Raw genomic sequence first — 536 nt, forward strand, 5'->3', positions numbered from 1 at the left:
CCAGGCGCCCCTTACCCCCCCCCAGCCGCTGCTCGCCGCTGCCAAGCTCCAAAGCTCTCAGCAGGGTGGTTTGTTCCTCTCCCTCCCCAGGGCTGCTGTGGCAGGAGGGGAGATAAGAGAGAACTGAGCAGCTCCAGGGTCTCCGTTCTTGCTCGTGGCAAAGCGGGTGCAGATTGGGCAGCCTCATTGCAGGCTTGTCCTGGGGGATTTCAGGTCTAAAGGGTGGGAGAACTGGAGGTTTGGGTGGGAGTGGGGAGAAGGAAGGGATTGTGCGTGGGAGGATGAGGACGACCGAGCTGTAGCCTGTGTGTTTGGCTTCCACCCCCCAGAGAAGGTCCCTCGGCACGTCAGGACGGGTTGTGATGCTCAGGGGGCTGGAGCACCTCTCCTGCAAGCACAGGCTGAGAGAGTTTGGGCTGCTCAGCCTGGAGAAGAGAAGGTTCCAGGGAGAAGGTTCTCTTTAGCTTCTTCCATCTCTTTCTCGTGAGCCACCTTCTCGTTGACCAGCCTGTGGATGTGGCTGTGGGCGGCCTCGG

The 536-nt window shown here is 60.8% G+C and overlaps 1 protein-coding gene across 1 annotated transcript in view; it reads left to right on the forward strand.

Moving 5' to 3' along the window:
* Positions 1 to 536, forward strand: part of UCKL1 (uridine-cytidine kinase 1-like 1) — a gene marked incomplete at its 5' end in the record, with an annotated part of 16,093 nt that overhangs the window by 2,243 nt on the left and 13,314 nt on the right. The gene's annotated exons all lie outside the window — the stretch shown is intronic.

This window comes from Apaloderma vittatum, unplaced genomic scaffold, assembly GCF_000703405.1.
Source record: "Apaloderma vittatum isolate BGI_N311 unplaced genomic scaffold, ASM70340v1 scaffold23741, whole genome shotgun sequence".
Lineage (NCBI taxonomy): Eukaryota > Metazoa > Chordata > Aves > Trogoniformes > Trogonidae > Apaloderma > Apaloderma vittatum.